Genomic DNA, 17,069 nt, shown 5'->3' with positions numbered 1-17,069 from the left:
TAGCTCCTGGCTATCTGTAGGTACATCACATTGCTCTGAGCTCTCTCTGGCTATCTGTAGTGACATACATTGCTCTGAGCTCTCTCTGGCTATCTGTAGGTAAACATCACATTGCTCTGAGCTCTCTCTGGCTATCTGTAAGGTAACATCACATTGCTCTGAGCTCTCTCTGGCTATCTGTAGGTAACATCACATTGCTCTTAGCTCTCTCTGGCCATCTGTAGGTAACATCACATTGCTCCGAGCTCTCTGGCCATCTTAGTAACATCACATTGCTCTGAGCTCTCTCTGCCATCTGTTAGGTAACATCACATTGCTCTGAGCTCTCTGGCTATCTGTAGTAACATCACATTGCTCTGAGCTCTCTCTGGCTATCTGTAGGTAACATCACATTGCTCTGAGCTCTCTCTGGCTATCTGTAGTAACATCACATTGCTCTGAGCTCTCTGGCTATCTGTAGTAACATCACATGCTCTGACTCCTGGCTATCTGTAGGTAACATCACATTGCTCTGAGCTCTCTCTGGCTATCTGTAGGTAACATCACATTGCTCTGAGCTCTCTCTGGCTATCTGTTAGGTAACAATCACATTGCTCTGAGCTCTCTCTGGCTATCTGTAGGTAACATCACATTGCTCTGAGCTCTCTGGCTATCTGTAGGTAACATCACATTGCTCTGCGCTCTCTGGCCATCTGTAGATAACATCACATTGCTTCTGAGCTCTCTCTGGCTATCTGTAGATAACATCACATTGCTCTGAGCTCTCTCTGGCTATCTGTAGGTAACATCACATTGCTCCGAGGAGAACCGACTCACTGTGTCATTAACCTCTCCTCTCCTTCTGTTTTTCCTCTTCCATCATTCCAATTACTCAACTTGTTTTGTCTTTGTACATCTCTCACCCTTGCTCTTTGTCAGATAACGGGACATGGACCCAGCTGTGGCTGGTGTCAGACTTCCACGAGCACGGCTCTCTGTTCGACTATCTGAACCGCTCACACAGTCACCGTGGAGGGAATGATCAAACTGTCCACTGTCCACCGCCAGCGGCCTGGCACACCTCCACATGGAGATCGTTGGCACGCAAGGTGAGTGACAGCCAACGTTGACCAATCAGTCAGAGGGGACAGTAACTCCCACCATGGAGTATTCCTTTGGTTTCTTGTAAATATTTATGTTATAAAATCCTATGTTATAAACTGTGTGGGTGACACTCATACAATACATACTGTTAACTGCTATTGCATAACTTGGAGAGCTATTTATAACTTGTCAGCTAATGTTTTCAGCTCATGTCAGCTGTTTCTTTTTTTTGCCCATAGATTTTGTTTGTGTCACTCAAAATCACCTGAATGCACGTTAGACATGGCAAAATTTATAGAATTGCAGAAAATGCACTTGCGCATGCAGGGGGTCGGGATGTTCTCCAATGCAGGAAGGGGACCTGAGTGGAAAAAGGTTGTGAACCCCTGCCTTAGAGAGCAAGGTAAACGCCAATAAATACCCAGCCATTCTGAGTGATCACGTTCAACCTGTGGTGAATCCTTTCTATCCTGATGGAAGCGATGACAATGCCCCCATCCGCAGGGCACTGAATGATTTATGAGCATGGAAAACGATGTAAACCATATGCCATGGCGGTCTCAGTCACCAGATCTCAACCCAATTGCAACACTTACGGAGATTCTGAGCAGCTGAGACGGCGTTTCCACCACCGTCAACAAAACACCAAATGATGGAATTTGCCTGGAAGGAAATGGGGTCCCATCCCTCCAGAGAGATCCAGGACCACTCTCTGGCTATCTGTAGGTAACATCACATTGCTCTGAGCTCTCTCTGGCTATCTGTAGGTAACATCACATTGCTCTGAGCTCTCTGGCTATCTGTAGGTAACATCACATTGCTCTGCGCTCTCTGGCCATCTGTAGATAACATCACATTGCTCTGAGCTCTCTCTGGCTATCTGTAGNCATCACATTGCTCTGAGCTCTCTCTGGCTATCTGTAGATAACATCACATTGCTCTGAGCTCTCTCTGGCTATCTGTAGGTAACATCACATTGCTCCGAGGAGAACCGACTCACTGTGGTCATTAACCTCTCCTCTCCTTCTGTTTTTCCTCTCCATCATTCCAATTACTCAACTTGTTTTGTCTTTGTACATCTCTCACCCTTTGCTCTTTGTCAGATAACGGGACATGGACCCAGCTGTGGCTGGTGTCAGACTTCCACGAGCACGGCTCTCTGTTCGACTATCTGAACCGCTACACAGTCACCGTGGAGGGKATGATCAAACTGTCACTGTCCACCGCCAGCGGCCTGGCACACCTCCACATGGAGATCGTTGGCACGCAAGGTGAGTGACAGCCACGTTGACCAATCAGTCAGAGGGGACAGTAACTCCCACCATGGAGTATTCCTTTTGGTTTCTTGTATAATATTTATGTTATAAAATCCTATGTTATAAACTGTGTGGGTGACACTCATACAATACATACTGTTAACTGCTATTGCATAACTTGGAGAGCTATTTATAACTTGTCAGCTAATGTTTTCAGCTCATGTCAGCTGTTTTCTTTTTTTTGCCCATAGATTTTGTTTGTGTCACTCAAATCACCTGAATGCACGTTAGACATGGCAAAATTTATAGAATTGCAGGAAAATGCACTTGCGCATGCAGGGGGGTGCGGGATGTTCTCCAATGCAGGAAGGGGGACCTGAGTGGAAAAAGTTTGTGAACCCCTGCCTTAGAGAGCAAGGTAAACGCCAATAAATACCCAGCCATTCTGAGTGATCACGTTCAACCTGTGGTGAATCCTTTCTATCCTGATGGAAGCGGATGACAATGCCCCCATCCGCAGGGCACTGAATGGATTTATGAGCATGAAAACGATGTAAACCATATGCCATGGCMGWCTCAGTCACCAGATCTCAACCCAATTGAASACTTACGGGAGATTCTGGAGCAGCTGAGACGGCGTTTTCCACCACRGTCAACAAAACACCAAATGATGGAATTTGTCCTGGAAGAAATGGGGTCCCATCCCTCCAGTAGAGATCCAGACACTTAGAATCTATGACAAGGTGCATTGAAGCTGTTCTGACTAGTGGAGGCCCAACGTCCTAGTAAGACACTATATGTTGGGGTTTCCTTTATTTTGACAGTTACCTGTATATTTTCACTCTAATCGCATTGAAGTATTTCTATCTGCACATATTAGGTTTGCGTCATATGTCGGGCTGACCCCATTTAGTTGATTGCTTGGTCGATAGGCTGGTTGACCAACAGGTTGACCAATAGGTCAACGGAGATTATTTTAGTCGAGCAGTGGCAAATATCTAAAAAGAATTTATGGCACACGAGATACCTGTCTGAATGGAATAATCCATTGCGACGGTCTCGGGGGTGGRACACCAGTATCACCAACAGTACTTTTACTGTTAATTACCATCATTTCTAATCTACAATGTTTGTTTGGTTATGGTAGTTTCTGTTAATGCGTAATAATATATTTAAATTAGTCTAACTGTTGTCATTTGTAGGAGTGGCCACGTTATTTGCAGAGCGTACAACACAACGTAGGATACACTTGGTTTATTCCATTTACGAGTTGTCCATTTATTCATTGTCTTCTAATTGAATCGCTCTGGGTCAATATTTGACTAAGGACAAGCACCTGATTACGCATAGAACTAGGTCTAGGCTACCTGGACTGTGTGCAAATGTAGGCCTATAAATGTTCCCATTTGGGGATCTGATACTATTTCTGGTTGTCTTAACTCACCACCACTGGTGTAGCCTATTACCGGCCACTTCAGGAGCTTAACGCCAGAATCTGTGATGGCCAGCAGCAGGAGGAGGGTCGGAAACTGTTTTTTTTCCTGTGTGTCTGAATTTTAAATCGCAGTGCTTAAAGCATCAGACAAGCTCAGTAGCCTACATATAGTCGATTTTATTAACACATAGGGTGTGTCTATATATGGAAAAATACACGTTTTAAAATGTTTACCAATCGATTGGTCGAAGAACAGATGWCTCTGTCGACCAAGATTGTTTTTTTGTTGTGTCGGGGACAGCCCTAGTCATATGATGTATACAGGCAAAACGAGACACAACAAAATATAAATAGTAACTTGACAGTATGACTCATTCAACTAGCCCACATGTCTTGTCCACATATAGTTCCTCCACAGAACAGTAGGGAAGCTTCTACAGGAGTCTAGACTGTTATAGGAATCTACTTTCCTCATTGTACAGTTCTGTACATTGGGTTTTGCCTTCTTTCCCAGGATACACGCTATAGGCCATGTCCACTAGGCAGTGGCGCAGTATTTGGGGAATAAACAAAACTGTTTATTTAGCTGGTGGAGCCTCCGAGCAGAACATGTTCTCAGTAAAGCAGAGCGTTCTGTAGAGACTGTATGTGAAATCCCCATCCCCCTGCAGTATCTGTAAATGGATGTTAAATCATCCCTGTCAGGCCTCTGTAGTTTCTCTTCTAACTGTACACTATTACCCCCTATATGCCTAGTTATTACCCCGTATATGCCTAGTTATTACCCCCTACCCTGCCTAGTATTATTACCCCCTACTGCGCTAGTTATTACCCCTCTACCTGCCTAGTTATTACCCTCTACCTGCCTAGTTATTACCCCCTACCTGCCTAGTTATTACCCCCTACCTGCCTAGTTATTACCCCCTACCTGCCTAGTTTATTACCCCCTACCTGCCTAGTTATTACCCTCTAGCCTGCCTAGTTATTACCCTCTACCTGCCTAGTTATTACCCCTACCTGCCTAGTTATTACCCCTACCTGCCTAGTGTATTACCCCTACCTGCCTAGTTATTACCCCCTACCTGCCTAGTTCTACCCTACCTCTAGTTAACCCCCTACCTGCCTAGTTATTACCCCCTCCTGCCTAGTTATACCCCCTACCTGCTATTATTACCCTCTACCTGCCTAGTTATTACCCCCTACCTGCCTAGTTATTACCCCTACCTGCCTAGTTATTACCCCTACCTGCCTAGTTATTACCCCCTACCTGCCTAGTTATTACCCCTACCCGCCTAGTTATTACCCCCTACCTCGCTAGTTATTACCCCCGTTACCCGCCTAGTTATTACCCCCTACCCGCCTAGTTATTACCCCCTACCCGCCTAGTTATTACCCCCTACCCGCCTAGTTATTACCCCCTACCCGCCTAGTTTTATGTATCCCTATCCGCCTAGTTATTATCCCCTACCTGCCTAGTTATTTCCCCCTACCTGCCTAGTTATTTCCCCCTACTGCCTAGTTATTTCACCCTACGTGCCTAGTTATTTCCCCCTACCTGCCTAGTTATTACCCCTACCGCCTAGTTATTATCCCTATCCGCCTTAGTTATTATCCCCTACCTGCCTAGTTATTACCCCCTACCTGCCTAGTTATTTACCCGCCTACCTGCTTAGTATTTACCCCTACCTGCCTAGTTATAATGCCCATAACGCTTGCCCTGTGATGTATTTACCCCTCTTGGGTCCCACAGACTTCAGCCCTTTTCGAACGGGATTCGTTTTACTGGGGGAGGTTGAGTAATGTAATGTAATTATGTGCATGAGCACGAAACACCACATCTGTAATTTTACTCTTGTCCTAATCTGCCATGGCAGTAATTTTTACATTTCCAGCCAGAATAACCTACTGTTTTCAAACTCCAAGGTCAATTGATACTACTAGCCCTGTGTGTATCGACAACCCTGTGTTTTGAGAGAAATGTCTGAGGTGTCAGGTGTTGCTCATGTTTTGAGCAAGAAAACAATAACTGTTCGATAAATTTAACAAAGTGCTGCGCATAAGCAATACAGTGCATTCGGAAAGTATTCAGACCCCTTGACTTTTTCCACACAACAGACTTATTCTAAAATTGATTAAATAGTTTTTTAATCTAGAAACAATACCCCATAATGACAAAGCAAAAACTGAAATATCACATTTACAAAGTATTCAGACCCTTTACTCAGTACTTTGTTGAAGCATCTTTGGCAGTTATTACAGCCTCGAGTCTTCTTGGGTATGATGCTACAAGATTGGCACACCTGTATTTGGGGAGTTTCTCCCATTCTACTCTGCAGATCCTTAAGCTCTGTCAGGTTGGATGGGGAGCGTCGCAGCACAGCTATTTTCACGTCTCTCCAGAGATGTTTGGTCCGTTCATCTTTCTCTCGATCCTGACTAGTCTCCAGTCCCTGCCGCTGAAAAACATCCCCACAGCATGATGCTGCCACCACCATGCTTCACCGTAGGGATGGTGCCAGGTTTCCTCCAGATGTGACGCTTGGCATACAGGCCAAAGTGTTCAATCTTGGTTTCATCAGACCAGAGCAAACTCCAAGCGGGCATTCATGTGCGTTTTCCTGAGGAGTGATTTCCGGCTGGCCAGAAGAACTCTGGAGCTCTGTCAGAGTGACCATCTGGTTYTTGGTCACCTCTCTGACCAAGGCCCTTCTCCCCCGATTGCTCAGTTTGGCCGGGCGGCCAYCTKTAGGAAGAGTCTTGGTGGTTCCAAATTTCTTCCATTTAAGAATGATGGAGGCCACTGTGTTCTTGGACCTGCAGAATTGTTTTGGTACCCTTCCCCAGATCTGTGCCTCAACACAATCCTGTCTCGGAGCTCTACGGACAATTCCTTCGACGTGATGGCATGGTTTTCGTTCTGACATGCACTGTCAACTGTGGAACCTTTTATATAGACAGGTGTGTGCCTTTCCAATTCATGTCCAATCAATTGAATTTACCACAGGTAGACTCCAATCAAGTTGTAGAAACATCTCAAGAATGATCAATGGAAACAGGATGCAAATTAGCTCCATTTTGAGTCTCATCGCCAAGGGTCTGAATACTTATGTAAATAAGGTATTTCAGTTTCTTATTTTTAATACATTTGCAAAATGTCTGAACCTGTTTTTCACATGTTAGAGGAGGAGGAAGGGGTCTGAATACTTTCCGACTGCACTGTGTATGAATGGCCTGCATATAGGGATGCACCGATATTACAGTTTTGGTCGATACCGATAACCGATATTTAAAGTTTTTGCTGCTTTTAAGCGTTCTAGTATAGTTCAATTGTTTGAAACACACACACACACACTGACCAAAAAGTTATTTTGTTGGTATTTACGTATGTCCCCCATTACCAGTAAAATTTCATCAAAAACTTTATTTCTTTCACTTACTTGCTGTGCGGTTTTCGTTGTTCATTTGTTCAGTCTCAACCAGGATTTCATCATACATGTCAAGCAGTGAAGTTTCAGCTCTGTCTGTCCGTGGCCTCTCTTCCTCGGTGCGCACTGTCAGTGTGTCCGTTTCCATCTTGTCCAGCTGTGTATGTAACATTTCACGTAATCCCTGTTCCTTGTCTGCATTGAAGTAGCGGTCCTTGTACCTAGCATCGAGCATGGTGAGGAGGCTCAGAGAGAACTCCACCGAATCACTTGTTCACAGCCTCTAGTAGAGTACATTTCCAAGTTAACCCGACGGCCTGTGTTGKCATTTTTGTTGAGCAGGTGTTTCAATGCCGTGACAGGGTATCACATCTGCTGCGGACACAGTTGAGCTTATTTCGCGAGTCAGTTGTTCGAATGGAGCTAGGAGTGTTCATGTTTCCAAGTTTCAAACATGTTCTCAAATGCCATTGAAATGGCAGCAGCGGTATGAGAACCAGCACATTAATGAGCATGCAATACGGCTTTCCTCAGTACCAAATCCTCATGGACCCACTGTGCTGTCAGACTCAGCATACTCATGGGGCTGACATCGCTGGTCCAAATGTCAGTCGTGAAGCTAATAGCAGTGACGCCCATAGCAAGTAGCTCATGGATATGTTTCAACAATACTGTGTAACTCCGGGAGTGGAACATCCTGAAAAATAGCGCCTACTTGGTAGTGTGTACCGGTGCTCGACCAGTCTGCGAAAGCCAACATCATCCACGACAGACAACGGTTGATTGAAATCCATTATCTTGGTGGTAATGGATTTCGCCTTTTTTAGCTGTCTCGCTGAAATGTCCTTCCTCTTTCAAATGCCTGCTTGACTTGTTGACTGCTCGATCCACACAGCAGACATTGTGGGCTAGGTTCGGAATGCTGTGTTGCACGTCTAGCGCTATATTGTTTTGTGGCGTCATTAGGTCATCTACCTACGTTATATAGGTATGCATGTCAGCTTTGACGTCGGTTTTGCACATCGGCGTTAAACTAGACATCATGCCGATGTTGGCATTTTTAGCTAAATATCGTCCGATTCCGATATATATATATAGTGCATCCCTACCTCCCATGTATCAACTTTCACAGAGAATGCTTTTGTTTATATGTTTGGTGCGTATGAATTGAATATTGCCAATTGCATCAGTAAAAAAAGATTTGCACCTATTTAATGCTATTAATAAATCGAAAAGCAGCATATCACTGACCTAAAGGGAATGATAAGTTAACGTCCTCATCCATCCATCAGCCTTAAAACACATCTCAGGTGCACCTGCACTGTTTTGGACGTGCAGCGGATCAATAAAATATTCTAATAATTGTAATCGCACTTCCTCAATTAAAATATTATGGCGACACTATCCCAAAGATGGTTTATTGATCCGCCCTTATTGATGTCACCTGTTTTAAATACACTTCAATCGGTTTAGAAGAGGGGGAGGAGACGGGTTAAAGAAGGATTTTTAAGCTTTCAGACAATTTTAAACATGGATTGTGTTTGTGCCATTGAGGGAGGGGGGGGGTGGACAGGACAAGACGAACGATTTAAGTGCCGTTTCGAGCGGGATATGGTCGTAGGTGCCAGGCGTTTTGTGTCAAGAAGTGTAACGCTGCTGGGCTTTTCTACACTCAACAGTTTCCCGTGTGTATCAAGAACTGGTCTGTCTGCCCAATATAAAGGATCAGAGCTGGCGGTGGAATATAAATAGGAAAATATACCAGTTTCATTTGAAGACCAGGATGTTGACAGCTGTGTCATACAGATTGCAAAATAGTTGGAAATAGAATTTTGCTGCACCTATTCCATGGTACAGGGTGTATGAGTTGATGTATAAAACAATGCAAGATTCATGATGTTATTTTTGCTAAAAAATCACGATTGTACAGAATTCTTGCCACCAACAAAATGTTGAATATTTGGGGCATACAATCACCACAGCTCTGCAGATTTTTGTTGTGAGGATACAGAATCAATAGACCATTTATGTTGGTATTGCCCTCAGGTAGCCTGTTTCTGGTCTCAGGTTCAGAAAAGGCTGAAAATGCATAGCATTGATCTAAAATTGACACTACAAATAGTATTGTTAGGAGGTCTGGAGAGACCAGGTCAGTCAGTTACTAATACTCTTAGGGAAAGTATTTATCTTCAACTCGCAATCTGTAGATTCTATTCGATTTTTAGATTCAAATTGTATGTTAAACGTCACAGCATAGTTGAAAGATAGACTGTGTGGGGAGGGTTCTCGAATGGTTGAGTGGCAGCTCTTGGGGAACTGTGTGGGGGTGGGGGGGGGGGGGCTCTTAAAGGGGTGGGGGTGGGGGGTTGGGGTGGGGGGCTGGGGCTGCGCTGGTGTGGGTCCCTGTTTTTTTTTTTTTTTTACCTTGTGGGAGATCTGTCGCCGTGCCTTTGAGCAGGGCGTTGACCCTGGTTGTGTCTGTGTGTCGTGCTCTGGATGGGAATCTGTTAGATGACTGAATGGGACGTAGATGTTGAGAGACTTCACTGCACGTAGATTGTATGTTTTATATATTCAATAAAATGGTCCACCAACCAAAGGGGGAGAGATTCAAGTCAATATTAGGAAGGATGCTCCTAATGTTTAGTATATGACATCTACGGGACCATATTATGGACTCCATTTTCTTTTCATATGAAGAAGACGCAGCATGATTAAAAGCTAAGAATGGTGTTTCAGCCGTCCAGTTGTTTCACATCAGTGTCTACGGAAGGAGTAAGAAGAGACTGCTGAGAGGCTCCTCCCTGCCCCCCTTCTCCCTCTCCAACATGTCAAATACAATCATGTTCTTTTGAATCAGTGAGCTCTCATCTAATGCTTTTCCTCTCTCCTCTCCTCTTTTCTTCTCTTTCTCTCTCGCTCTCTCTCTCTTCCTCAACGCCATATGTCATAAATTCCAGGGAAGCCGGCCATCGCCCACAGGGATCTGAAATCTAAGAACATCCTGGTGAAGAAGAACGGGACGTGCTGCATTGCCGACCTGGGCTTGGCCGTGCGCCACGACTCAGCCACTGACACCATCGACATCGCCCCCAACCACAGAGTGGGGACCAAAAGGTAACTGGATCCCCCATTCGGGCTCTGTTATGACTGTTATTTGGGATGGCAATTTGATAAGAGTGAGCCGCCATGCCGCCTCTTTGATGTGGTTAGTGGCAACTTCAAACTACTCCACCTCGACCATTGAGCAGGAATCAAAAGGTAACAGGTGGGAGCATACCTGCTCCGCGAGCTGTCATTTGCTGTAATGATGTGATGGGAGATGCCATTCTGGCTCCCACAGCTCATTGTAATGGCTGGAGGTGCCTTGAAACTGGTTGTCCATTCTGGTTCTAGAGTGCTGCCGAGCCCCCAACCACAGAGTGGGGAAACTCAAAGATACCTGGAGCCCCACGGGGCTGTCATTCCGCCTCCTTTGAGCCGTCATTTGTAGTGACGGGAGCCGCCATCTTGGCTCTCACAGCTGCAACTCGCCATCATAGGTAAAAGGTGAAGGGTGCAGTGAAACCGYGCATCTTCTCCGGCCCTCCAGAGAGGTGTAGCAGGTAGGTAGGGGAGGGGAGGAGGAACACACGGCGTGAGTCATGCCTTGGAAAGACGGCGCTCATACCCTGCAGCAGCATCGATGGCATTTCCCCCTTTTCCACAAGACAAGCCTGTGTGGTTGGAAAAACACACAGGGGATGATGGCCACACACGCACACAGCCGTTCCTACCAGATGAAGCCAGGCGGTTACTAGCAACATGTGTCGACTCTTCTATAATTCAACTCCAATAGGACGAGGAGAAAATTGTCTTGACAACCATAATCGCTGATTTTGCTTTCTTCTTGAATAACACCGTCTTGATTCAGTCTTCTGCGGTGTATATCAAGCCTATCAAGCATCCCAGCAATCCACGATGTAGATTRTATTCCGGCTGCTGTTATTGACTGGCCGGCTGCCACACGGAGCAGCTGTGTTACAACACTCTGCCGACTACGGAGCATAATGTGTTGTGTAACACAGCTCTGCTGGTATAGAACTGAGGCCCAGCTCATTAATATCTCATGGTATTATTCATAGTTCACATCAGTTGTTGTTGCACTTGTTGGTATCGTGGTCGGCTCCAGGACACGGCAACATGTAAAATAACACGCTCAAATGGTAGCAGATTGAATCCTGCCTCCCTTGTCTAAGTGCCCTCGACAAGCATCTGGTAACCTGCTAGCCATTAGCCTAGAGGTGGAACCCTGTGTGACTTGCTTTCTTTGCCTTCATGTCCCCTCTTCCCTTCCTTACTTCTCTTGCTCTCCTCCTCCCATTCTTTCTCTCACTTGCTCCCCTTCCCTTCCCATCCCTCTCTCTTGCCCTCCTCCCCCTCTCTTCTCCGTTCTCCCTATTCTCTTCTCCCCCCTCGTCGATGTCGGGCGGCGGCTTTGCCTCGCCCCGTCGCGCTCCTCTGCTTCCCTCCTTCTTTCTTGCTCCTCCTGCGCCGTGTCTCCCTCTTTGCACTCTCTCCTCCCCTCTTTCTCGTCGCTCTCCTCCCTCTCGCTTCCCTCCCTCTCTTGTTCTCTCCCTCTGCCTTCCTCCTCTCCCTCTTCTAGCTGCTCCCCCCTCCTCTCCCTCCCTCTCTTGCTCCTTCTCCACTCTCCCTCACTGCTGGGTTCTCTTTCTGCCCTCCTCACTCTCTTCCTCTTCTTCCTGACTCTGGCTTCTCCTCTCCCTCCCTCTCTTGTTCTCTTTCCCTCTCTCTTCCTCTCCCTCCCTACCTTCTTGCTCCCTCCTCTCCCTCCCTCCTCCTTCTCTGCCTCTCCTCCTCTCTCGCCTCCCTCCTTCTCTTGTCCTCTCCTCCCCTCCCTTCCCCTCTCTCTTGCTCTCCTCCCCTCCCTCCCTCCTTCTCGTTTGCTCTACCTTTCCTCCCTCCTTCTCTTGCTCTCCTCCCTTCTCTCTTGCTCTCCTTCCCTCCCTCTCTTGCTCTCCTCCTCCTCTATCTCCCTCCTCCTCCGACCTTCACTCCCTGCGCTGTCCTCTCCTTTTGCCTCCTCCTTCCCCTCCTCCCCTTCTTGCTCTCCTCCCTTGCTCTCGCTCAGGCCGGTGCGCCCTACGTCGGCCGCCTCACACATTCGGCGTTAGACCTCTCCCTGCCTTTTCTCTTGCTCCCCTCCCTCCCCTCCTTCTCTTGCTCTCTCCTCCCTCCCTCCTCTCTTCTCTTGGCTCTCCTCCCCCTCCCTCCTTGTCCGTTTGCTTCTCCTCCCCTTCTCTCTGCTCTCCTTTCCCCCTCCCTTGTTGTCCTCGCTCGTCTAGTCTCGCCTCCATCCCTTCCTCGTCGCCTGCGCCTTCTCTTCTCTGCTCCCCCTTCTCTCTGCTACCTCCCTTCTCTCTCCCTCTCGCCTCCCGTCGCGCGTTCTCTCCGTCCCTCTGCGCTGCGTCTCCTCTCCTCTTGCTCTCCTCTCCTCGCCCTCTTGTGCGCGCCCTACTCCTTTTGTGCTCTCCTCTCCCTTTCTCTCCTCTCCCTTTCTCTCTCCTTGCGCACCCCCTCCCTTTCTCTCTCTTGCGCTCCTCTCCTCCCCTCTCTCTCTGCACTTCTCTCCTTCCCCCTCCTCTTGCTCTCCTCCCCTCTCTCCTTTTGCTTTCTTCCTCCCCTCTCTTCTCTTGCCTTTCCTCTCCTCCCTTTCTCTTCTCTTTGCGCTCCTTTCCCTCCCTCTCTTGCTCTCCTGCGCTCTCTACCTCCCCTCCTCTCCTCTTCTCTCTCCTCCCCTGGCTCTCTCTCTCTGCTCCCCTCCTCTCTCCTCTCTCCCCCTGCTCTCCTCCTCTCCCTCCCCCTCTTGCTCTCCTTCCCCTCCCTTCCCTCCTCTCTTGCTCTCCTCCCCTCCCTCCCTCCTTCTCTTGCTCTCCTCCCTCCTTCCCTCCTTCTCTTGCTCTCCCTTCCCTCCCTCTCTTCTCCCTCCTCTCTTATCCCTCCCTCCCTCCCTCCTTCTTCTCTTGCCTCTCCTCCCCTCTCTCTTGCTCACCTCCTCTCCCTCTCTCCCCCGGCTTCTCCTTCCTCCCTCCCTCCCCCTCTTGCTCTCCTCCTCTCCCTCCCCTGCCCTCTTGCTTCTCCTCTCTTCCTCCCTCCCTCCTTCTTCTGCTCTCCCTCACTTCCCCTCGCCTCCTTGTCTCCTTTCCTCTCCCCTCCCTCCTTCTCTTGCTCTCCTCTCCCCCTCTCCTCCCTTCTCTTTCTTGCTCTCCTCTCCCTTTCTCTCCTCTCCCTTTCCTCTCTCTTGCGCTCCCCCTCCCTTTCTCTTTTGCGCTCCTCTCCTCCCCTCTCTCTTCCTTGCACTTTCTCTCCTCCCCTCTCTCTTGTTCCTCTCCTCCCTTCTCTCTTGCTCTCCTCCCCTTCTCTCTTGCTTTCCTCTCCTCCCTTTCTCTCTCTTGTGCTCCCCTCCCTTCTCTCTTGCACTCCTCCTCCCCAACCTCTCTTGCTCTCCCTCTCCTCTCTCTCTTCTTCAATTTCAAAGGGCTTAAGTGCATGGGAAACATATGTTTATATGCCAAAAGCAAATGGAATAGACAGTAAACAAAAGTGAAATAAACAGGGTTAAACGTTAAAATTACACTCATTATACAAAACGTTTTAAATATATCGGACATTGCAAGTGTTTATATATTGGCTATGTACAGTGTTTGTAACAGGTATTTGAAGTATGAAAAGGAAAATAAACAGATAAATATGGGTAATTACATTGTTGGTTAGTTCTCCACTGTATATCCGTTTCTGCTGGCAATGGGCACCACATCTTGCTCGCTGTGAACGGCCCGACTGCGAGAGTAAATTTACCCTAAACAGATATGGAGCTTCTTCAATCTTGATTTGCGTTTTCAAGACATTCGGTTGTCGTAGGGAATATGGTGCTGCTAATGTGTTGGTATACATGGCGAGGAGGTTAGAATGTAGTTAGTTCCACCTCCATTTTGGTGGTGCGCGCACGAGTGATCGCGTGTGCGTGGCCTAATGGCGCCTCTTCTGCGGAATAGGCAAGGCTATGCTCACTGAGTGTACATTTTGGTCTCAATGGCAAGGCTATGCTCACTGAGTGTACATTTTGGTCTCAATGGCAAGGCTATGCTCACAGAGTGTACATTTTGGTCTCTCTATTGCTCTCCATGGGCCAGGTGGGTGGTTGTGTGTTTTGGTCCAGGCTGACTCTGTGTGTCTGTCTACCTGGCTGGCCCACTGGAATCTGTGGGGCTTAATTAAGCGTAAGTCTCAGGGACTTTACCCCACTCTGGAACCGTGGAGGGAGATTAGGCCCAGCGCCGCTAACACCCTTCCTTCCTGTGGCTCCAACTTTCCAGAGGAGAGGGGAGCCACCTTCCCAAAACATTACCTCCCCCCTCTCATCTCCCGCTAGGAATCTGGGATTTCCCCCCTTTACGGAACAAAATGGCCACTAACAGGATTAGAGATGTTGCCCCTGGAGACTGATTTAAGGTCAGTCTAATGATGCAGGTTAGGATCTGGGGGGGGAAACTGATCCTAAATCTGTGCCTAAAGGCTGGGAAACTTCCAAACTGCGATAGATTAGCTGGCTTCATCTCCAAATGTTAAGGGGGATAGTGTTTCAGGTGTCTCCACCTTCCGGAGACACCTGAAACCCACCTCTTTAAGGAATACCTAGGATAGGATAAAGTAATCCTTCTAACCCCCCCCCCCCCCTTAAAAGAGTTAGATGCACTATTGTAAAGTGGTTGTTCCACTGGATATCATAAGGTGAATGCACCAATTTGTAAGTAAATGTAAATGTTTCATATCTCTCTGAGATACTGTGTTGGGTAATTGCGCCTGGCTGAGGATGCAATCAGTTTTATTGTAGTTTCTTTTAAAATATTTTTTWAATTAAAAACCGAGAAACGGTTGCATTTTTTAATGCTTTGGCGTGTTGGGCAAATATTGATTAACTACATTTAGTGTTCTGAATTATAGGACACATCACTGTACTCTATTCTCCTCTGTAAACTGGTCGTCTCTGTATACCTGTCGCAAGACCAACTGGTTAATGCTTATTTATAAAACCCTCTTAGGCCTCACTCCCCCCTATCTGAGATATTTACTGCAGCCCTCATCCTCCACATACAGCACCCGTTCTGCCAGTCACATTCTGTTAAAGGTCCCCAAAGCACACACATCCCTGGGTCGCTCCTCTTTTCAGTTCGCTGCAGCTAGCGACTGGAACGAGCTGCAACAAACACTGAAACTGGACAGTTTTATCTCCAACTCTTCATTCAAAGACTCAATTATGGACACTCTTACTGACAGTTGTGGCTGCGGAATTCAGACATTTTTTCCGCACCAGTGTAGAAGGTTGTGATTGGGCTTGTGAAATGAACGCTTGTGAATTGTTTATGGTTTTTACCCTTGTGGGGAACAGGGGCTTCATTTTTCAAAGGTGCCTTAACCTAAACCCTTAACCTAACCCTTAACCTAACCCCTAAACCCTTAACCTAACCCCTAACCCTAAACCCTTAACCTAACCCCGAATTGTACCCCTAATTGTATCCCCTAACCCCTAATTGTACCCCTAACCCTAATTGTACCCCTAACCCTAATTGTACCCCTAACCCTAATTGTACAGCTAAACGTAAACCTAAAATAGCCTTTATCCTCGTGGGGAGTCTGGGGACCGGTAAAATATCCCCTTGTTTGAATTTTCCTTGTTTTACTATCCTTGAGGACTCCTGGGGCCTCTTATCAACAACGCATACATTTGTTACTAAATTCTGCCGGATGTGGAGATTCTAGGATTGTCGTACGCAACATATACACATGGCCGGCGTTTTTTTTAATACCATTATTATAATTCCCGTGCATCAAACACCTATTTCACCAAAATGATCAATAAGCCTATTTGCTTGCACTACAATTGATCAACCTTCCAGAAGTTGAGCAAACGTACGGTTTGAGATTTGCCTGGACATACGCACACGTCAAGTTTAACATTTAGAAATACCGACCTTTGCAGGGAAACTGGCAGTTTTTTGGGGGTTAGGTTTAGGGTTAGGGTTTAGGGTTAGGGTTTAGGTTAAGTTTAGGGGTTAGGGTTTAGGGTTAGGTTAAGGGTTTAGGGGTTAGGGTTAGGTTAAAGGGTTAGGGTTTAAGGCAAATACGATTTTGAATTGGAATCAATTGTTTGGTCCCCACAAGGATAGTAAAACAAATGTGTGTGTGTGTGTCTACTGTCGTATCTAACCAACATTACGGTCTCTCTCCCTCCAGGTATATCTAACCAACATTATGGTCTCTCTCCCTCCAGGTATATCTAACCAACATTATGGTTCTCTCTCCCTCCAGGTTATAATCTAACAACATTATCGGTCTCTCTCTCGTCATACTTAGCTCCTCTCCCAGGTTGATATTCCTAACCAAACATAGGTCTCTCTCCCTCCAGGTATATCTAACCAACATAGTCTCTCTCCCTCCAGGTATATCTAACCAACATTACGGGTCTCTCTCCTCCCAGGTATAATCTAACCAACATTATGGGTCTCGCTCCCTCCAGTATATCTAACCAACATTACGGTCTCTCTACCTCCAGGTATATCTAACCAACATTATGGTCTCTCTCCCTCCAGGTATATCTAAACCAAACATTATGGTCTCTCTCCTCCAGGTATATCTAACCAACATTATGTTCGTCTCCCTCCAGGTATATCTAACCAACATTATGGTCTCTCTCCTCCCAGGTATATCTAACCAACATTACTGGTCTCTCTCCTCCAGGTATATCTAACCAACATTTATGGTCTCTCCTCCTCCAGGTATATCTAACCAACATTATGGTCTCTCCACCCT

The 17,069-nt window shown here is 46.8% G+C and overlaps 1 pseudogene; it reads left to right on the top strand.

The window, feature by feature from the left end:
- The window catches only part of LOC111973100 (TGF-beta receptor type-1-like), a 90,124-nt pseudogene that overhangs the window by 59,692 nt on the left and 13,363 nt on the right, over nt 1-17,069 (top strand).

Source organism: Salvelinus sp. IW2-2015, linkage group LG14, assembly GCF_002910315.2.
Source record: "Salvelinus sp. IW2-2015 linkage group LG14, ASM291031v2, whole genome shotgun sequence".
NCBI lineage: Eukaryota > Metazoa > Chordata > Actinopteri > Salmoniformes > Salmonidae > Salvelinus > Salvelinus sp. IW2-2015.
The sequence above is the reverse complement of the archived record's forward strand: the minus strand, read 5'-3'. Positions and strand labels throughout refer to the sequence as shown.